Below are 23,039 nucleotides of genomic sequence, written 5' to 3'. Positions count from 1 at the left end.
GAAATTTTGCACATAGTGTTCTGTTCTAACTTCCAACAACTGTGTCATGTACTGTTAAAATCGGTCTATAACATGATATAGCTTCCCTATAAACCGATTTCCCGATTTTGCATCTTTAGCCCCTGGAAGCCTCAATTTTTCATCCGATTTGTCTGAAATTTTGCACATAGTGTTCTGTAATGACGTTCAATATCTGTGCCAAGTACTTTCCAATTGGGTGTATAAACAGATGTAACTCGCATTTTTTAGCAGAATCCATGGTGGGTTCCCAATATTTGGCCCGGCCAAACTAAGCACCCTTTAACTTGTTATACCCTCCACCATAGAATGGGGATATACTAATTTCGTCATTCTGTTTGTAACTCCTCGAAATAGTTATCCAAGACCCCGTTGAGTGTATATGTCCTTGATCGTCTTGACATTTTAAGTCGATTTAGCCGTGTTCGTCCGTCCGTCCATCTGTCTATTGAAAGCACGCTTACTTTCAAGCTAGCCGCTTGAAATACTTCTTATAAGTGTAGGTCGGTTGGGATTGAAAATGGGCCATATCGGTCCATGTTTTGATATAGCTGCCATTAAATCCGATCTTAACTTCTTGAGCCACTAGAGGGCACAATTCTTATCCGGTTAAGCTGAAACTCGTCATGACGTGTCCATCGCTCCATAACCTGATATAGCTTTCATATAAACCGTTCTGGGGTCTTGACTTCTTGAACCTCTAGAGGGCGCAATTCCTATCCAATTTGGTTGAAATTCTGCATGACGTGTTTCGTTATAACTTCCAACAACTGTCCCCCCATGTGGGATCTTCCGATTTGGCTGAAATTTTGTACAACGTCTTCTCCAAAACCTTCAACTTACTTGTCAAATATGGTCTGAATCGGTCTATAGCTTGATACAGTTCCCATATAAACCAACCTCCCTATTTTACTTTTGAGCCCCTACAGGGCGCAATTCTAATTCGAATTGGCTGAAATTTCAATTATAGTCTGAATCGGACCATAACGTGGTAAAGCTTCAATAGCAAAGCAATTCTTTTCTTTTATCCTTTGTTGGCCTATAAAGAGATACTGGGAAAAGAAATCGACAAATGGGATCCATGGTGGAGGGTATATAAGATTCGGGCTGGCCGAACTTATCATCATCCGTAAACTTGTCCGTTCTGGTCGGTTTTGGGATGGGACGTCCCCCCTGGTTATTGGAGCCCAAACCTTTATATCAATTTAGTGTTTTTAGGGTACCATAAGGTGGCAGACAAAATTTGGTTAATCGGTGCACCTATGTCCGAGATATGGGGTTTTTCTTAAACGGTGACAAAGGGAGGATCCCATAGCTCCGATCCGATCTCCCGATTTGTTTTCTTGATTCCCTGTAAGTCACAAGTTTTGTCCGATTTGGCTAACAATTTTTACAAAGTGTTCTGTTATGACTTCGAAGAGCTGTGTTAAGTACGGTCTAAACCGGTTTATAACTTGCTATTCCTCCCGGTCTCTCGATCATCCGTGTTCGGTTCCTAGAAGCTTTAATTTTTGCTGATCTGACAGAAGATTGGTATATAGAATCCATTGTGGTGGGTTTTCAAGATTGGGCCCAGCCGATTTGTTTAATTTGTAATCTGAAGCAAAGAACAATTCTTCCCCGAATATTAAAAGAAATCATTTGCAAACCTGTTATGACCTTTAATTTCACTCTTTAAGTTTCTAACTATAGAAAGGTCATAACAAGTAAACGCGTGCTAAGTTCGGTCGGGCCGAATCTTGGGAACCCACCACCATTGCTTCTGCTAAAATATGGAAGCCCATCTGGTTATAGACCGAATTGGACCGTACTTGGCGCAATGGTTGAGAGTCATAACAGAACACTATATGCAAAATTTCACCCAAATCGAATAAAAATCACGGCTTGTAATGGCTCAAGAAGTCAGATCGGGAGATCGGTCTATATGGGAGCTATATCATGTTCTTGAACGATTAAGACAGTACTTAGCACAGTTGTTTGGAGACATATCGAGGCTTCCAGGGGCTCAAGAATTTAAATCGGGAGATCGGTTATATGGGAGCTATATCAGGTTATAAACCGATTTGGACCGTACTTGGCACTGTTATTGGAAGTCATAACAGAACACTATGTGCAAAATTTCAGCTAAATCGGACAAAAATTGCGGCTTTTAAGGGCTCAAGAAGTCAAATCGGGAGATTAGTTTGTATGGGTGCCATATCGAGTTCTTGACCGATTTAGACGGTACTAAGCACAGTTGTTGGAAGTTATAAAAGAAAATTGAGGCTTCCAGCGGCTCAAGAATTTAAATCGGAAGATCGGTTTATATGGGGCTATATCAGGTTCCTGACCGATTTGGACCGTACTTGATACAGCTGTTGGAAGTCAGAACAGAATACTTTTCACAAAATTTCAGCCTTAATGAAAATTAAGGCTTCCAGCGGCTCAAGAATTTAAATCGGGTGACCGGTTTATATAGGAGCTATATCAGGTTCTTGACCGATTTGGACCGTACTTGATACTGCTGATAGAAGTCATAACAGAATACTTTTCACAACATTTCAACCAAATCGGATGAAAATTGAGGCTTCCAGGGGCTCAAGAATTCCAATCGGGTGATTGGTTTATATGGGAGTTATATCAGGTTCTTGACCGATTTGGACCGTACTTGATACAGCTGTTGGAAGTCATAACAGAATACTTTTCACAAAATTTCAGCCAAATTGGATGAAAATTGTGGCTTCCAGCGGCTTAAGAATTCAAATCGGGAGATCGGTTTATATGGGGCTATATCAGGTTCTTGACCGATTTAGACAGTACTAAGCACAGTTTTTGGAAGTCATAACGGAACATTACGTGCAAATTTTCAGCCAAATCGGACAAAAATTGCATCTTGCATGGCCTCCAGAGGTCAATTTGGGAGATCGGTTTATATGAGACAAAAATTGCATCTTGCATGGCCTCCAGAGGTCAATTTGGGAGATCGGTTTATATGGGAGCTATTTGTAAATCTGAACCGATATGACCCATTTGCAATCCCCGACACCTACATTTATAAAAGGTATTGTGGAAAATTCCAAGCGGCTAGCTCTTCGCGTTCGACCGCTATCGTCATTTCAACAGACGGACGGACGGACGGACATGGCTACTTCGAATATATAAACTTTATGGTGTCCTAGATCAATATTTCGAGGTGTTACAAACGAAATGACTGTGTAAGTATACCTCCATCCTATGGTGGAGGTTATAAAAAGCTTGATTAATGGGATGCTTATTGGAGGATATATGACATTTCGCCATGCTTTTACTTATTTTTAACCGATATCATCATATACCAGTTCGTTATATTAGGTCATTTTTGAATATCCCTATCCTTTATTTCTGATTACTTTCATCATTTACCAATGTGATACATTAGGTTACTTTTGAAAATCCCCAATATTATATTGGAGTTCAATTCGACTTAGTTTCTAAAAAAAAAACATGCGAGCAAATTTGCCACTCGAGTGATTGATATTGGATTAATTATTTAGTTCAACAAATTATTTTAGAAAGAGATTTGAGAGTGAGTTTTCTACCCTGAGCCATTACCATGGCCTTGGTATCAAAAATATTTGGGTCTGAAGACCTTAATCCCATTGTGCTGTCAAGTTGCTAGGGATTAACTAAAATAGCCTTAAAAATTCAATTATGTGACATAGTTAATGCCATACAGAGGAGACCCTCTATGGTGTCATAGTTATCATGCCTTTTTTGGGTAAACTGACCTTAAAGTTTAAATTTTCATACATCTGCAAACAAACGATGCTCTACATCACATTATACACATCATTCCTTTTTGTCTAATTTGAGCTCATTTGAAATGTGAAGCATATGGGCCTATGGGGTATTAACTCCCTACATAAAAGTGAAGTCAAGTGATATGTCATCATTAAGCTCTCATAATGTCCAAGAGGGTTTTAAATTACATGAAAAAGTCTTTGGGCTTAATTTTAAGGATTTATGGAAAGGGTTGCACAAGTCGTACACAACTCGTATAGTGCGTATTGTGGCCACTACTAATGTGGGATATGCCATGAGAAATAACTCCTGGGTATTCAACGCCACCGCATAACACAATCTCACACTCACACTCACACACAGCGTCAGACATTCAGACCCGTGTGCACACAATTACACATCATTATTTAGATCCATGAGTGTTCAAGCCAAAATCTGTGTTAATCTTAGCCTGTGGCCGATGTTTGAGAATGGTAGAACTGGCAATTTAATTAACTCAATGTTTAACCTTTAAAGGAAATCGAAATGAAATACAAATTTAATTAAGTTCTTGATGAAATGAAAAGGTCAATAGAAGCAATGAGTCGTAATTTTTATTTGGGGGGAAAAAAAGGTTAAACCAAGCAAAAAGAAAAAGTGTTGTTAACGAAACATTGCCCACAATAGTCGTCTGGCAAATTATTATTGTATTGTGGGGTATTATAACTTAGTGAATTAGTTTTTGACACCTCAAAGGAAAAGATTCCTTGCCGTCATGTCTATCCGCTCGTTTGTCTTGTTAACTGTTCATATGTTTATACCTTAGACATTATAACTTAGTACATTTGTTTGTAGCACCCGGATGGAAGAGAAATACACCTAACAGCAAGTATAACGTTCGACTAAGAATCACTTCCTGATGCGATTTAGCTATATCCGTCTCTCAGCCTGTATGTCGATCCGTCTGTCTACCTATCTCCCTGTCCTTCTTAACACATTGAGTGCCACGTCGTATGTTTCCATACGACACACAACCATTGTTGCCGTTTTTGGTAGATTCCTACCAAAATTTGTAGGTTTTTTATTCCCTTCGTAGGTTGGTAGGCTGAGATCAATTTTGGGTAGCGTTTTCCTACGCCGTGGATAACTTAAAATTCGTTATGCGTTAAGAATGCAGAGCAAAACCATGGATATCAAGGGTGAAGGGGTTTCCCCTGCTTCAAATTTCAGTAAAAAGGCCGTAAGTTCCGATATTGATTAACTGGTACCTATGTTAAGGGATATCTGACAAATTTTTTAAATTTATGGTGAAATGCGTCTTCTGAGTGTTCAATGCCTTCAAAACAGCTCTATGTGGCAGCTGCATACAAATATGGTCAGATCTAATTCATGCTCAGATGTTGCGACGTCCATGCAACTCACTGTAAAATGGTTAATAAAAGCGCAATTCTGGGCTCCACACGGCACGGTTGTTCAACGAAATCGGGCAAAATTGAGACTTTATGCACTAAAGATATCTTATCGGTATAAAGGGTGCTATATTAAGATATAGGCCATCTTTGAACGTAAGGCTATAGAGCGATTTCAATAAACAGACGGACGCACATGTCTAAATCTTTCATGAATAACAACGATCTAAGACTTCGTAGCGTTGAAGATGTATAATTTAATGTGTTCGACACGGAATTGCAAAATGGTTAACCGATCCGTTCGGTGGTAGGTATAACAAGTAAAAGCGTGCTAAGCTCGGCCGGGCCAAATCTTATATACCCTCCACCATGGATCGCATTTGTCGAGCTCTTGCCACGGTATCTCTTTTTAGGCAAACAAAGGATAAAAGAAAAGAATTGCTATGTTATTGGAACAATATCAAGTTATGGTTCACTTCGGACCATAATTGAACTGAATATTGGAGACCATAGTAGAAGTAATTGTGTAACATATTAGCCAAATCTAGTAAGAATTGCGCACTTTAGGGGCTGGAGAGTAAAATAGGGAGATTAGTTTATAGGGGAACTACATTAGGCTATAAGCCAATTCATGCCATTTTCGACACGTATGTTAAAGGTCATGAGAGAAGCCGTTGTACAAAATTTCAGCCAAATCGGATAATACTTGCGCCCTTAAGAGAAATCAAAACCCCAGATCGGTTTATATGGCAGCTATATCAGATTATACACCGATTTGAACTATTCTTAATACAGTTGTTGAAAGTCATAACAAAACACCTCAAGCAAAATTTCAACCAAATCGGATAGGAATTGCTCCCTGTAGAGGCTCAAGAAGTCAAAACCCCAGATCGGTTTATATGGCAGCTATATCAGGTTATACACCAATTTGAACTATTCTTAGCACAGTTGTTGAAAGTCATAACAAAACACGTTATGCAATATTTCAACCAAATCGGATAGGAATTGCTCCCTGTAGAGGCTTAAGAAGTCAAGACCCCAGATCGGTTTATATGGCAGCTATATCAGGTTATGGACCGATTTGAACCATTCTTAATACAGTTGTTGGAAGGCAAAACAAAACACGTCATGCAATATTTCAACCAAATCGGATAGGATTTGCTCGCTGTAGAGGCTTAAGAAGTCAAGACCCCAGATCGGTTTATATCGCAGCTATATCAGGTTATACACCGATTTGAACTATTTTTAAAGCAGATGTTGAAAGTCATAATAAACTTCACGCAAAATTTCAGCCAAATCGGCAAAGAATTGTGCCGTCTAGCGGCTCAAGAAGTCAAGATCCCAGATCGGTTTATATGGCAGCTATATCAAAACGTGGACCGATATAGCCCATTTACTATCCAAACCGACCTACTCTAATAAGAAGTATTTGTGAAAAATTTCAAGCGGCTAGCTTTACTCCTTCGAAAGTTAGCGTGCTTTTGACAGACAGACGGACGGACGGACGGACAGACGAATGGACATGGCTAGTTCGACTTAAAATGTTATGACGATTAAGAATATATATACTTTATGGGGTCTTAGATGAATATTTCGAGGAGTTGCAAACAGAATGACTAAATTAGTATACCCCCATCCTATGGTGGAGGGTATAAGAATATACCGCATTTTTAGCTTGTAAAGGGTGATTTTTTTGAGGTTAGGATTTTCATGCATTAGTATTTGACAGATCACGTGGGATTTCAGACATGGTGTCAAAGAGAAAGATGCTCAGTATGCTTTGACATTTCATTATGAATAGACTTACTAACGAGCAACGCTTGCAAATCATTGAATTTTATTACCAAAATCAGTGTTCGGTTCGAAATGTGTTCAAATTTTGACAAATTTTGTTCAGCGATGAGGCTCATTTCTGGTTGAATGGCTACGTAAATAAGCAAAATTGCCGCATTTGGAGTGAAGAGCAACCAGAAGCCGTTCAAGAACTGCCCATGCATCCCGAAAAATGCACTGTTTGGTGTGGTTTGTACGCTGGTGGAATCATTGGACCGTATTTTTTCAAAGATGCTGTTGGACGCAACGTTACGGTGAATGAACACATTTCGAACTGAACACTGATTTTGGTAATAAAATTCAATGATTTGCAAGCGTTGCTCGTTAGTAAGTCTATTCATGATGAAATGTCAAAGCATACTGAGCATCTTTCTCTTTGACACCATGTCTGAAATCCCACGTGATCTGTCAAATACTAATGCATGAAAATCCTAACCTCAAAAAAATCACCCTTTAGAACATTTGGTAGATTTTGGTCGGGTTTGGTAGGATTTTACTTTAATTTTGGTAGGAAATAGTTTTCTAGAGTGGCAACCCTGCATACAACCCGCCGTGGGATTTAATAATTTTCTTAAGTGGCAACACTGGACACAAGCCGCCATGGGATTTGACTTAGAGCCTGTAGTTCATTTAATGGGAGATTTTTTAAAACTATAGGAGAGTTTTTCAAAAAAAAAAACACATAAAATTCAGAAAAATTCATGAAATCTTTATTCATGAATCGATAGTACGGTCCATTTGATAATTTAATGTTTGAAGATTATTTCATGCAAATGTTGACCGTGCTCTTGCGCCTCAAATGGTCCATCCGCTTAGTTCAATTTTAGCATACTCTTTTCAACATTTCGAACGGTATCTCACTAATAAATGCTTCAGTGCTGTTTTCCAATGCGTCGATTGAAGCGGGCTTGTCTGTATAGACATGAGCCTTAAAATCGCCCCACAAGAAAATAATGTAAAGGCGTTAAATCGCACGGTCTAGGCGGCCAATTGACCGGTCCCGAACGTGAAACAAAATGTTCACCGAACTCGCCTTTCAATAAGTCCATTGTTATGCGTGCTGTGTGGCATATGACACTGTTTTGTTGAAACCACATGTCATGCAAGTTAAGCTTTTGCATTTTGAGCAAAAAACGGTTGGATATCATCTCACAGTAGCGTTCACCATTCACATTTACGTAACGATTTGCATCATCTTAGAAGAAGTACGGTCCAATGATGTCACCAACAATGATGCAATCAATAATTCTGCTTATTGACGTACCCATTGAGCCAAAAAAAGAGGAGAAAACATATAAAGGCGTGCTATGTTCGGCCTGGCCGAATCTTATATATCCTCCACCATGGATCGCATTTTCGAGTACTTTTCCCGCCATCTCTTTTTAGGCCAACAATGGATTAACGAAAATAATTTGTACGCTTTTGGAGCTATATCAACTTATGGTCCGATTCCGACCATAATCAAATTGAATGTTAGCGATCATAGTAGAAGTCATGGTTTTAAAATTTCAGCCAATTCGAATAAGAAATGCATCCCTTAAGAGCTGAAAGAGTTTATATTGTAGCTGTATCAGGCCATAGACCGATTCACATATGCTGGAGGTTATGGGAGAAGCCGTTGTAAAAATTTTCACCCAAAGCGGGTAATAATAATAATTCGCCCCTAGAGACTCAAGAAGTCCCAGATCGGTTTATAGGGCAACAATTTCAGGTTATCGACCGATTTGAACCATATTTGGCATATTTGTTGGAAGTCAAAACAAATCGAATAAGAATTGCGCCTTTTAGTGGCTCAATAAGTAAGGATTCAAGATCGGTTTATATGACAGCTATATCGGGTTATGATCCGATTTGAACCATACTTAGCACAGTAGTAAAAAGTCATAACCAAACACGTATATGCTTAGCACAGTTGTTGGAAATAGTAAAAAAACACTTCATGCTTAATTTCAGCCAAATCGGATGAGAATTGCGCCCTTTAGTGGTTCAAGAAGTCAAGATTCAAGATCGGTTTATATGACAGCTATATCAACCTCCCCCAAAACTGAGAGCTATATCAACCACCCCCAAAACTTACCAAATATTTATATATACACTAATCACGACAACTCAAATGAAAGGTATTTAAGATTGGAAAACAAATCTGATATCCAATTATCGGACCAAGTGTTAAGGGGAACACCCCAACCCCCATAACACCCCAAAATCGGACATATTTACCGACCATGGCAATATGGGACTTAAATGAAAGATATTTGCGAGTAAAATACGAGTCTGATATCCAAATGTGGGACCAAGTTTCTAAAGGTCTACCCATACCCCGAACCGGACATATTTTCTGGCTTTTGCAATGAGGGGTTAGGTTAGGCAAGAGTGGCAGTCCTTTACAGACTCACTTAGACTATTTTAAGCCTATTGTGATACCACAGACCAAGGCTTCTGGCGGGAATCGAACCCACGACCGCTGCACTGGTAATCCAAGTACGCTACCAACTCGGCTACCAGAGCGCCCAATAAGGGGTTTAAACGAATGGTATTTGAGATAAGAAAACGAATGTAATATCCAATTTTGAGGCCAATGGCAATATGGGGTTCAAATAAATGATATATAGATATATGAGAATAGAGCACGTTGCTGATATATTTTCAGGGCTTAGTGTTTGGAGTGTCCCCAAACCGCCCTAAATCGGGCATATTTACAAACCACGTCAATGTGGGGCTTAAAAGAAAGGTGTTGGGGGGTAGAGCAAGAATTGATACTCATAAATGGTATTTGAGAGAAGAGCACGATGCTGATATTTTTTCAGGGCCACTGGGGAACTCCTCACCTCCGAAAACACCCCTAAATCAGACAACATCAGAATATCGGACTGAAATAAAGTATTTCAAGAATGGAGTAAACCTTACATCCAAACTTAAATTCGTAGACCAATAAAGATCATATGGTCAAACGGTATACTATTTTCGTTGCATGGTATTTCGCTAAAAGCTCTTTAATTGTCGAAAATAAATCTTCAAAGGAAAACTTTGCTCCATATAAAGTACAAGAGGTATATATATATAACTGGCTGACCCGGGCCCGCTCCGCTGCGCCTTCTTTTACTTTATATGGAACAAAAGTTTCCTTGGAATGCTTATTTTCGATAATTAAAGATCTTTTAGTGAAATACCATGCTAACTTGACTAACAGTTTAACAATATAAGTGCCTTTGTCTGAATCCCATATGATCTTTAAATAAGTCCAGTTTGGGGGTTGCTTTGGGGAAGGGGTGGACCCACAAAAACGTGGTCCCACATTTGGATATCAGATTCGAATTCTATTCGCAAATACCTTTCATTTGCGTCCCATATTGCCATGGTTGGTAAATATGTAAGACTTAGGGGTGTTTTGGGGTGGTCCCCCTAGCACTTGGTCCGACAATTGAATATCGGATACGTTTTCTAATCCTAAATACCTTTCATTTGAGTCCCATATTATCGTGATTGGTCTAAATATATGTTTGGTAGGTTTTAGCGTGGGGCAGCCCCCCTAGGTACCCCATCCGAAATTTGAATACCAAATTTTTATTTTTAGGGTATTATAAGAGAACACACAAAATTTCGTTTAAATCGCACCACCCATCTCCGAGATCTGGCGTTTCTGAAAATTAGGGTAAAGGGGAGGATCCGCCTCCCTTCAGATCAGATAGTATCATATTTTCACCACGGGGTCATTATTCACCATCTGTGAAAATTTCAAGAAAATAGGTTCAGCCATTTCTGAGTCTATAAGGAACACACAAACAAACAAACAGACAAACAAACAAACAAACACAAATTGATTTTTATATATTAGAAAAAGATACGCCGATTAAAGGTCTTAAGCCTATAACAGGCGCATTTATTATTGGCTGAAATGTTGCATGTAGTGTTCTGTAATGACTTCCAACAATTGTGCTAAGTACGATTCAAATACGGTTCTAGAACCGGATATAGCTCCAATATTTTAACAGAATCCATGACGGTGGGTTCCCAAGATTCGGCCCGGCCGAACTTAGCACGCTTTTACTTGTTAAATCTTCCCGACATCCAACCCAAATATGGTCCAGATCAGACCATATTTAGATTTAGTTGTCATATAGATCGATCATTCGAATTAGGGTTTAACCACATGGGCCGCGCACTTATCACCCGATTTCGCTGAAATTTGGAACTATAGAGCTTTTCGGCACCTAAACCAAACCGATGCAGATCAGATATATTTGAATACTAATACTCGTATGGATATAGTAGTGTTATAATAAATTTTGATAATATTTGATAAATATAGTCATGGTGGTGGGTATCAAATTTAAAACTTTTTTTAATCACACCTTGTATCTGTTATTTTTTCCCTCCTCAGGAGACCTTATTTCCAATTAGGCTTGTATTAACTTCATTTCCCAGGTAGAATGTGTGATTATTTTGTGATGTTATTAATTATGTGTTCAAATGTGGTTAGCAAGTGTATAATGAAATGTGTTTTTCTATTTTTTTTTTAATGTTTGCTTTGAAATATGCCACAAATTGAGAGCCACAATTGAATTATATCGTATTCACATTTTGTTCAAACTGATGCCTTGATATTTTTTGATTGACAAACTTTTTTTTCAACATGCTTTTAAATTATGACAGAACTTTGTAATTCAAAATCCCATAACCATGTATAGCAAGTGAATTTGCATATACACACATAAATGCCACAACTCATTGCATGTAGGTAAACATAATGAAGAATGATTTCATTCACTTCTTTTGCAACATATTTTTAATTGGCGGCGCTTACAGTTTATGTTTATTTTTTCCTCTTTCTCAGTGTTGACTTTTTTAAGTGAAACCACCTTCATTGCTGTTTTATTCAGAGAACATGGTAATAACGAAACATAATAAGCATTTTCTTTTCATAAAAGTGAAGGGGATAATTAATTGGTTTGAAGAACAAAAGAAAAATCTTTCATTTAACAATGTTCGATGATTTTTTTTTTACCTTCATCATATTAAATTCGCTGCAAAATAGATTAAGTTTTATTCGATGTAGGTGCTGGAGCTCACTTTACACAAAAAAATCAGTCAAATTGGAGAAGAATTTAAAAGCGGAAAATGAATCTGACCCCTACATAATGTCGATGGAAAATAGCATTCACAGACCGTTTCTTCCAATAACCGAACACAGAATGGATTCCCAAGCCTCTCGATCTTCCAAGTTTCTTCTTCAATTTCTGACGAGAAATTTTTCTCAAACTTGCCTTTCCATCGGAGTTTTGGTTGTTGTTGTAGCAGTTTATTGTGTTCTATCTTTCGTCTGCTTGATTCTGTTGTGTGTCAAGACCCAAAAACTCTGCGACTAAGATGGGGTGCGTCCACAAGGATCTGGGTCTGAGCCGAGTAGGTCTGGCCGGGCAGTTAAACTGGTGACGTGTATCGTGCGGTCCCTGGTTACAATCGGGACATACATCTTGCAAGTCGGCATCAATCCTAGCTCTGTGGGAATTCAGCCAGAACCACTCTGGTTTCGATTTCTTCGGGTGCAATGGGTGGCGGTCGTTCTCCAAGGACCACATTCACCCGGTAGCCATTTACCGCAGCCATTACCGGTAGCCATTTACCGTGTCTGCATGAATGTTGTTTAGACCCGCTTGATATGCCGCTTGATCTAGAGGTTCTCTCGTGTATCGCTGAACCTCACGCTCTAGATCGTGTAGATCTACCTTAAGGCTTCTGGGCGGTGGATATCTATCCACAAGATGATGATTTGGATGGTTTCTGCGATAACAGCCCCAAAAGGTATTGCTTAAACAGCATGTAGTTATGTCTTCGCACTGGTCTACGTAGACAGCCCGTCGCAGTGCGGAGGGCGGCATTTTGACAGATCTGAATATTATTCCACTGCGTGTCACAAAGTTGACCAGACCACACTGGCGCTTCATAACTTACCACAGACCGGCCAATTGCTTTGTACGTGGTCAAGAAGGTTTCTTTGTCTGCACCCCAACTGCTGCCAGCAAGTGACTTGAGGACCTTATTTCTAGTTTTTACTTTATCGCAGATTGCTGTGGCATATGGGGAGATTGTGTAAGAGCTGTCAAATGTGACGCCAAGTATTTTGGGACACTTGATGGTCGGAATCATTTCTCCATCAACCATCACAGTCAGCTCAGTATTCACCTCACGCGTATTTGTAGTGAAACAATGTGGCTGAAGATTTGGTGGCGGATATCTTCAGATTTCTTGCAGCGAAAAATGAGGCAAGTTCGTTGAGGTAGACCTTCAACCTATCGCAGATGTCATCAATGAGTGGGGGGCCTGATGCCATGATCGTACAATCGTCTGCATATGATACTATCTCTATGCCGTCTGGAGGGAGAGGAATGGAGAATAGGTAGATGTAAAACAGCGCCGGAGATATCACACCACCTTGGGGAACTCCCTGTTTCACTCTACGGTACTTCGATTTCTTATCCCTAAATTCCACAAATGACTGTCGACCACACAGATAATTGGCGACCGAGCGTTTCAGGCCTGGCTGGGGGCCTGAGCATTGACATCAAATAGTTTGGCATGTTTAACCATGTCGACTGCCTTCGATAGGTCCAGTGCCACAAGGACCGTCCTCTCACATGGCCTGGGCTGATTGAAGCCACGGCAAATGTGTGCGGTGATGGCATGCCAAGCTGTTGCTGTGCTGTGCAGTCTTCGAAATCCATGTTGATGCTCGGCGAATGGAAATTCTCCTACGAGGCTCGGGAGGAGTAATGCCTCAAGCGTCTTTGCCACTGGTGAGAGAAGGGAGATCGGTCTGTACAACTCCCCCAAACTCTGGTCTTTTCCAGGCTTCAGTAGCGGGATCACTCTGCCCATTTTCCAGGCATCGGGAACTATAAGAGAAGTTACCTAGGGGAGAATGCCACGACGTGTGATGCGCATTAAAGTCCCCTAGATCCCGACGATTATGGCCAGATAGCAACCCACTTCTGATTTTGCTGAAATTTGGGACAGTGAGTTGTCCTACGCTCTTCGACGTCCATTGTAAATTTGGCTCAGATCGGTCTAGATTTGGATATAGCTGCCATATAGACCTATCCTCCCATTTAGGGTCTAAGGCCCATAATAGGCGCATTTATTGGCCGATGTCGCCGTAATTTGGGACAGTGAGTTAAGTTAAGCCCCTTGACATACTTCTGCATTATGACACAGATCGGTCCAGATTTGGATATAGCTGCCATATACACCGATTTAGGGTCTTAGGCCAATAAAAGCCACATTTATTATCCGATTTTGCTGAAATTTGGGACATGGAGTTGTGTTAGGCCCTTCGACATCCTTCGTCAATTTGGCTCAGATCGGTCCAGATTTGGATATAGCTGCCATATGAACCGATCTCTCGTTTTGGGCTCAAAAAAGGCACACTTAGTTCCGATGTCGCCGAAATTTGGGGCATTGAGTTAAGTTAAGCCCCTCGACATACTTCTGCAATATGGCACAGATCGGTTAAGTTTTGGATATAGCTGTCATATAGACCGATCTCTCGATTTGAGGTATTGGGCTTATTTATTGTCCGATGTCGTCGAAATTGGGGACAGTGAATGCGCAGATTTGGATATAGCTGCCATATAGACCGATCCTCCGATTTAGGGTCTTAAGCCGATAAAATCCATATTTAGTTTCCGATTTTGTGGAAATTTGGGGCAGTGCGTTGTGTTAGGCCCTTCGATATCCTTCTTCAATTCTTTACGACGATCCGAAATATATATAATTTGTAGGATCGGAAATTGATATTTCGATGTGTTGGAAATGGAATAACTGAATGAATATACCCCCTATCCTATGGAGGTGGGTACAAAAAGAAGACAGTGCCCTAGAGTACTCCTTGAACAACAAGAAAGCTCCCCTAACGGAGTGCTCACAATAATTTGTATAGCCGTGATGTAGAGTGCGGCTGTGATGCACAGAGTAGCCATTCCTTGGATCAGAATGAGTTTTGAACAGTTGATGAATTTGTGAAGTTTCATCAACAATAACACAACTCCAAATGTCAATATAATGCACTTCCGAAGTAACTACATTTTAATTGACATTTTCAAACCAATTTGAACACAATATGGTCGGTGTTGTTTAGAAATTTGAAAAATATTTCAGCAGCCCTTTTTTATTAACTCTGGCTAGTTTACAAAACACAAAAAATTTTTTTTTTGCTTTAAACGTATCAACTTCATTGGTTACCTTTGAAGACCTTGACCTATGATTATTGACACAACAGATTTCGATCAACATCCAAGCAATCCAACTTATGTTTCGTTTATTTCTATTCCATGGGGGGGAAAACACAGCTGATAAGCTTTTTTTTTATTCAACAAAATTTCATTTCACAATTTCTCACTCTGACTAATTCATGAATTTTTTTTTTTTTTCCTGATAGATTGAATTATTTATAAGAACTCTAACGAATGAATATTTGATTGGATTCGATTAGATTGCACTACACTTTCACTTTGAGAGAGCTTATTTAGCATATACACATGCAGGCATCACAATGAAAATGGGAAAATATTTCGCTTCCTTGTTGCTATTTTTATTTTTTGCTATTTCCCAAGCCCACTATAATAAATGACGAACAATTCGTGAAGAAAAAAATAACAGAAACAACAAACGGACGAGCATTAACAACACATATCCTTGAGTGTAATCCTTTGGGGCTGTACGAGATAAAACTAGGATCTAGAATGTTGTTGTCATATACACACGCCGTTTTCTAATCAACACGTTTTAACCGATAGAATAGAATTTTACTACTGACCTTACAACGGCATAACACGTACGTCTCTACCATTCATGGCCCATGCTCATGCATCAGGCGAAGAGGAACAACCATAAAACATAGGCCAACAACAATGTTTAATGCCGAATAAGAGATGATGCTAAACAAAATCGACACAAAAAAAAAAAATAAAACAAGGATACCAAGGAAATTTTTTGGGGTGTAGCGCCAAAAACAAAAATTCCCTCTACGCAATAACAAACTAGCAATGAGCACACAGCATCCATAGTATTTCGCGTCTCCCCCTCCACTCCAAACGAAATGTATAACAGTTAAGGACTATTAAGAGCAAACAAAAGGAGAGCATGAAAGTTGGCATGTAAAAGAGATAGGAAGCAGTGTTGCCAAAGTGCCCAAAAATAGATATGTATATCTGCACATATAAACTTTGAGCTTAATATAAACCGATTTTATTTCTTAAATTTATAGAGAGGCCCATAATGATCCGTTTTAACTTCTTGCATTTTTTTTATTATTTAATCCTGGGGCAACACTGGTCGAGAGTTCTTAAACCCACAAAGAGCGGTCTGAGAAGTCCACACTCAAAACATCTTTCAAAGAGCTTCTTATAAATAATTTCAATTTATTTTGTTTGCAAATGGCTAAACATTTGATTGATGCTGATACACTAAGAAATTGTGTTGGTGTTTGCGCGTGTTAGTATATGTGTGTTTGTATTTCCTGGAACAGGAAGCCGTGTACATTGTTTATTTTCTCAAGGGAGATATTTGCTACAACTCATCACTTATTGATCATTTTCAATGATTTTGATGACTTGCATGTGTGGCATGGCATAAACACACACCGCGTGTGAGGACTAGAATATATTTTATCACTAGCTAAACCCGGCCCGCTCCTCCGCATCTTCAATACACCACGCGAAAAATATGTATTTTTTTCTTTTCATATGTATTTCCCCAGAACAATTTGTTTATCTACTTCCAAATACTATACCCTTTATTTGTACCCCATGATTGGCAAACTATTCCCATTTGTGGAGGGGGTTTGTAGTCCCATATTGTCGTGATCGTCCAAAATTCCATTAGAGTGGGTTTTCCGGTCGGTGCAGTCCCCTAGGTACTTGGACCAAATTTTTGATATCAAAATAGTACACTACTCTCGAATACTTTTCATTTAAGTCCCATATTGTCCTCATCGATCCACTTTTATTTTTGGATGGTTCTTTAGGAGTAAGGAGGAAGGTCTGCCCCTTCCGATATCAAGAAATTATATAGCCTATTGCTCTTCCTTATAACTTTCATTTGAGTCCCATATTGACATTATCGTCCAATATGCCTATTGAAGGGATTTGGGTCGGGGTGGGCCCCTAGTTATCTGGAACCAAATTTAATATTAACTTAGAACTGTACTCTCGCATACCTTTCATTTGAATCCCATATTGTCTTTCGTCGGTTCACTTTTATTTCTAGGTGGTGCTTTTAGAATAAGAGGGAGGGTCCTTCCGATATCAACAAATTATAGAGCCTATTGATCCTTCCAAATCATATTCGTAATCTACTACCTAATACCTTTCATTTGAATCCCATATTGTCCCTATCGGTCCACTTGTATTTTTGGGTAGCGCTTTTGAGTAATGGAGAGGGTCCGCCTCCCTTCCGATATCAACAAATTATATACCCTCTTACTCCTTCCACACCATATTGGTTATCTATTCCCTAATGCCTTTCATTTGAATCCCATATTGTCCCCATCGGTCCACTTTTATTTTTGGGTGATGCTGTAGGAGTAAGTTGGAGGGTCCGCCCCCTTCCGATGACAACTAATTCTATACCCTATTACTCCTCTCAGACCATATTCGTAATCTATTCCCTAATACCTTTCATTTGAGTCCCATCTTGTCATGATCGTCCAAAATGCCCATTTGAGCCCTAATTATATAGCCTATTGCTCCTTCTATACGGTCATTATCGTCCAATACGCCCATTTGAGTGGGTTTTCGGGTCGGAGCGGCCCGGTACTTGAAGCCAATTTTTAGTACCAAGTTAGTACCCTACTCTCGAAAACCTTTCATTTGAGTCCCATATTGTTCCCATCGGTCCGCTTTTATTTTTGGCGGTGCTTTTGGGGTAAGGGTGAGGGTCCTTCCGATATCAAAAAATTATATAGCCTATTGCACCTTCCAGATCATATTCGTAATTTACTCCCTACTACAATTCATTTGAGTCCCATATTGACATTATCGTCTAATATGGCTTTTTGAAGGGTTTTTGGGTCGGAGTAGCCCCCTAGGTACCTGGAATCAATTGTTATTATCAAGTTAGTACCCTACTCTCGAATATCTTTCGTTTGACTCCTATATTGTCTCGATCGGTCTACTTTTATTTTTGAGTGGTGGTTTTGTGTTAAGGGGGAGAGTCCTTCCGATATCAACAAATTATATACCCTATTGCTCCTGCCATACCATACTTGCAATTTACTACGAATTCCTTTCATTTGAGTCTAATATTGTTATTATCGTCCAATTTACCCATTTGAGTGGGTTTTCGTGTCGGTGCGGCCCGGTACTTGGACCCAATTTTTAGTATCAAGTTAGTACCCTACTCTCGAATACTTTTCATTTTAGTCCCATATTGGACCAAATTTTTAATATCAAATTCGTACTCAAACCTCATATACCTTTCATTTGAGTCCCATATTGTCCCCTGAGTCCGCTTTTATTTTTTGGCGGTGCTTTTGGAGTAAGGGGGAGGGTCCGCCCCCCTTCTGATATCAACAAGTTATATAGCCTATTGCTCCTTCCAGATCATATTCGTAATTTACTCCCTACTACAATTCATTTGAGTCCCCCATTGTCATTATCATCGAATATGCCTATTTAAAAGGGGTCTTGGGTCGGAGTAGCCCCTTAGGTATTTGGACCCAATTTTTAATATCAAGTTAAGTCTCAAGTCAAGTCGAGTCTCGAATACCTTTCGTTTGACACCCGTATTGTCTCAATCGGTCTACTTTTATTTTTGAGTTTTGCTTTTTACGTAAGGGGGAGAGTCCGCTCCCCTTCCGATATCAAGAAATTGTGTAGCCTTTTATTCTTTCCAGACCATTCTACACCCCTTGGCAGAACATATTTACCAGTTGGGTATCAAATGAAAGGTATTTGGAAGTTGAGTACACATTTTACTTTACATTAATTGGCTATGCAGAACATTTGTTCCAGTAGCCGAACGTAGAATAGCGTTCCAAGCGCCTCGATCTTCTGCGTTCATTCTAAAATCTCTGTCACCAAGTTTCGAGTGGTGGCAGACCACTTGATCTTTTCATAGGGCTGTTGGTCGTCGCGGTTTGCATGCAAAGTGTTTGCCTTCAAAAGTCATCATTGCTGGATCTTCTTCATCCATTCTGACAACATGACCTTGCCAACGCAGCCGTTGTATTTTGGTACGTGGTTCATACGACGCTTATATTCTCCCTTAACTCATACTGCTCCATACATTTTACGAAGAATCTTTCTCTCAAATACTCCAAGCACTGACAAGCTGATGCATATGACTTATTAGCACGTAGCCTCCGATCTTAAATAGCTCAACGGGAAGCCCGTCGGCTACTGCTGCCTTATTGTTCTTTAGTGGAGTTACTGCTACTTGGTCCTCATTCTGACTAGGATGTAAACATTCTATACCATCATCAGGGTTCTGCGGTATCTTTTTCGTTGGACACTAGCAGTTGGGTAAAATATTATTTCCATATACTCAGCATGCTTTCTGTGTCAGTCACCAGATTTCCTTCTTTGTCTCTGCAGATTTGTTTTCCATGCCTCGCTCCAATGTTGTTTCATGTCTGGTATTGTGTCCCCATCTAAGTGCCGGTATCTGTTAGCCGCCAAAGCCGGTCAATGACATAAAAAATGCTCCAACGTCTCATCATCTTCCACGGATGTCCTACACATGCCATCACTTGCCGCGCCGATTTTACATAAGTGAGTTCGTAGTCCTATGTGTCCCGAAAGCTATACTGAACTCCTGTTTCGGTAATAGTCTCGTCTTCTCACGATTTGGATCTCCCCATAGGATTTTCGCAATCCTTCGTCGACCACTCCCTTAACTCGGACTGCGTCGACCCGAAAGGCTTCGGGATAACCAAGTTTATTGACGGCACTTTTCTGGCATTCACTGCCAAATCGTCTGCTTTCTCATTTCCAGTTACTCCGCTAAGGCCCGGCACCCAAACAATGCAGATGGTGCCATCCTCACAGAAGGCGTTAATCTTCTTCTTACATTCCAAGACTGTTCATGATCTTGCTGTCGTGGTTGTAAAGGTGTTCACACTAGAGGTCCTCGTGTAGCATCACACCATTCCGTGCATTCCGCGATCGCCTGGATCTTTGCCGGTAGGACCGTATTATGGTCAAACAGACAGATCTCAGTCCCTGGGTTCTCAATGTAGTCCCCCCAGGATACCTCTTCAATTCCTTCCAGGTTTCCTACCGTCGCCTCGATTATTCCGCGATAGTATAAGCTGATCCTACCCTTGATCCATTTTCTCATCGCCGAAAGTGTCATAGCCTCAGTGGCTGCCTGTCTTGGCAATCCAACTATCTGGCAATCCGACTGTCTTGGTAATCCGGGGGGTGGGGGAGTCGGGGAAATGGCTTTGGCCGTTTTTCTTTTAGGTGACCAGTTCGGAATCGTTTGGGGTTCAACTGATAGTAGCTTCGGTTACCAGCCCCTGGGATTTCGATCCCAGTCCGACTATGATGAGGCCCCACTGGGGAGTAACGTGGTGGCTGTGGTTTGGACCCAACTCGCGGGTAGAGCGTAAGCTCGATGTGGAGTTGCTTTGCGACCGGGTGCCGTGACCCACAGATCGGAAGGAGTTTTAGATAGTGCTCAGCCCCTAACCAAGGGGGAGAACACGTCCAAACTACGTGAACTCGAATTGTTACCCATGCAATGTGTGGGAGCGTTGGTGGTCGCATTATATTCACCCGGGGTTAAGAGCCCTACAGGATTAGGCCAACACGGCAGGTGCTTGCATTAAACACCATTTGGACTTGTCTTTGCAATCGAAGACAAGGCACAGCCAAGACTGGCAGCAGTGCCTCGAACTCGATCAAAGTGTCCTCTCAGGTATCCGATTGGATACCTCTTCTATTCCTTCCAGGATTCCTATCGTCGCCTCGATTATACCGCGATGGTATAAGCTTCTCCCATCCTCAATCCATTCTTCCATCGCCTTAAGTGTCATAGCCTCAGTGGCTGCCTCACACTTTATCTGTATGGCTATGAATCAGATATCTAGAATGGTCTCCAGCTCCCTAATGGGCTTGGTCCTCATCGCTCCGCCTATGCCAAGACAACATGTACTCTGAACCTGTTGTGTTATCCTTACGTTGCACTTTTTCAAACTACTGAGGCGCAAGTAAGTATCTATCTAATCAAACTCCTGTAAGGCCACTGACCTGTTCTCGGATTCAGGACCTATTTCAAGCCGATAGTTAACTTGTTTATAGCTTATTGGACTTTCTGGATTTTCTTCCATGTTGTTATACCCTCCACCATAGGATGGGGGTATACCAATTTCGTCATTCTGTTGGTAACTACTGGAAATATTCTTCTGAGACCCCATAAAGTATATATATTCTTCATCGTCGTGACATTTTATGTCGATCTAGCCATGTCCGTCCGTCCCTCTGTCTGTCGAAAGCATGCTAACATCCGAAGAAGTAAAGCTAGCGCCTTGAAATTTTATACAAATACTTCTTATAAGTGTAGGTCGGTTGGGATTGTAAATGGACCATATCGATCAATGTTTTGATATAGCTTCCATATAAACCGATCTTGGATCTTGACTTTTTGAGCCTCTAGAGAGCGCAATTCTTATCCGATTGGAATGAAATTTTGCATGAGGTGTTTTGTTATGATATCCAACAACTATGCCAAATCGGTTATTCCCTGATATAAGTGTCATGTAACAGATCTGGGGTCTTGACTTCTTGAGCCTCTAGAGGGCGCAATTCTTATCCGATTGGAATGAAATTTTGGACGACGTGGTTTTCAAAAACTTTGTTAAATTAGGTTCAAATCTTAAATCCTGACTTCTTGAGCCACCAGAGGGCGCAATTCTTATCTGATTTGAATGAAATTTTGCACGAAGTATTTTGTTATGATATCCAACAACTGTGCCAAGTATGGTTCAAATCATATGATAACCTGTTATAGCTGTTATATAAACCGATCTGGGGACTTGACTGACTACTTGAGCTTCTAGAGGGCGCAATTCTTATCCGATTTGGCTGAAATTTTGCATGACGTATTTTATTATGACTTTCAACAACTGTGCCAAATATGGTTCAAATCAGTTCACAACCTGATATAGCTGCCATATAAACCGATCTGGGGACTTGATTTCTTCAGCCTCTAGTTTCATTTTACCAGCGTCTTTACAGAAAGTTTATTAGAAATGAAAACTCAAAGTTTCTTTTCATGCTTTTTAAGTTCGCCGCATGAACTGGAACATGTTGGATTGAAATGTAGAAGTGTGTAAGAAGGTTTGGGCGATATTTGCAAAATTTTGTCATTAGAAGTGTAACCTATATGTAAAATTTTTCAAAATCGAAATCACCATTATAAAAGAGTCGTCTGTAACCCTATCCAGGTAGTCAGATGGACAATAGCCTGCGTAAATTACCAAGAAGTGCTTAGAACCAAAACCTTTTTTACCCATTTGTGTTTGTCTTCGCTATTGCTCATTATTGGCAGTACTAGGTGACACTTGACTTACGATAAGTAGTAGTGAGCTACTTGGGAATTTGGACAATTGAATCACTTCTAGATTTTTCCGAAGGAATGACACATCTTCAATAACCCAAAATCAACTACAAGCAAATATGTAATTCATATCATCTAACCTGTTCATTACTTGGAATTCAATATTTGCAAGCAATTGTTTCTCTGGAATGCCTTATGTATTGTTTCGAAGAAAACAAGTTGATGTAAAATTATTACAATTCTTAATATTTGGTATCATAGCGCAAAATTATTTGCAAGTATTCAAATTTCTTTCTAAGTCATTGCAATATAAACGCCCTAGCATCTTTTTGAAATACCATTCAGAAATTTCCCCTATGAATATGGAAAAACCTATGACCGATGTTTTGTTTTTAATAAGAATCCATCTCTACTGTTTGGCACAAGGCAAAGTCGCCATGTCGATTCGTTTGCTCAGCAAAACAACAAGTAAAAAGGCATTAA

At 40.1% G+C, this 23,039-nt stretch overlaps 1 protein-coding gene and 1 long non-coding RNA gene across 2 annotated transcripts in view; one reads left to right on the top strand and one right to left on the bottom strand.

Annotated features, from left to right (window-relative positions):
• LOC131998144 (uncharacterized) overlaps positions 1-15,480 on the bottom strand; it is a 195,235-nt gene extending 179,755 nt beyond the window's left edge. Inside the window, exon 1 of the long non-coding RNA XR_009398607.1 lies at positions 15,237-15,480. This is a non-coding gene — a long non-coding RNA (uncharacterized LOC131998144). The remainder of the gene's footprint in view (positions 1-15,236) is intronic.
• The window catches only part of LOC106088126 (uncharacterized), a 527,532-nt gene that overhangs the window by 215,299 nt on the left and 289,194 nt on the right, over positions 1-23,039 (top strand). The gene's annotated exons all lie outside the window — the stretch shown is intronic.

Source organism: Stomoxys calcitrans, chromosome 1, assembly GCF_963082655.1.
Source record: "Stomoxys calcitrans chromosome 1, idStoCalc2.1, whole genome shotgun sequence".
Classification (NCBI taxonomy): domain Eukaryota; kingdom Metazoa; phylum Arthropoda; class Insecta; order Diptera; family Muscidae; genus Stomoxys; species Stomoxys calcitrans.
The sequence above is the reverse complement of the archived record's forward strand: the minus strand, read 5'-3'. Positions and strand labels throughout refer to the sequence as shown.